A 463-nucleotide genomic window follows, 5' to 3' on the forward strand; every position below is an offset into this window, starting at 1 on the left:
TTGTGTTCTATGGATTATATCTTTTAAATGAGGCGTTGGCTGTCGAAGATGCAGTTGTGATGATATATCGTTATGAAGAGAGTTACATTATGGCAGGTGCTGTCTCGGGACTTTCTTTTTTTTGGGATATGGAACATCTAGCGACATGGCATTACGTACTTTACTCTCACAGCCTAGCACTGATCCTATTGGGTATCTACGTCGTTGCCAAACGCTCTCTGACGACAAATGCGGAGGATGAAGAGTATACGCTGCCGCTTTTGGCACCACCATCAGCGGATGACGCGTCAGTTGAGCTAATGTGGGACCTGGTTAGAGTCACGTATTCTTTAATTTAGCTTTACTTGGTTAATAGTAAACTGAATGGTTACAGCATATTAATGTATACTATGTTATTGTGGGGTATTTTGTAAAATTATGCTAATTCATTCCTAATACAATACATCTTCTGTTGTGTAATATT

This window comes from Plasmopara halstedii, assembly GCF_900000015.1.
Source record: "Plasmopara halstedii genome assembly, contig: Scaffold_110, whole genome shotgun sequence".
Taxonomy (NCBI): Eukaryota; Oomycota; class Peronosporomycetes; order Peronosporales; family Peronosporaceae; genus Plasmopara; species Plasmopara halstedii.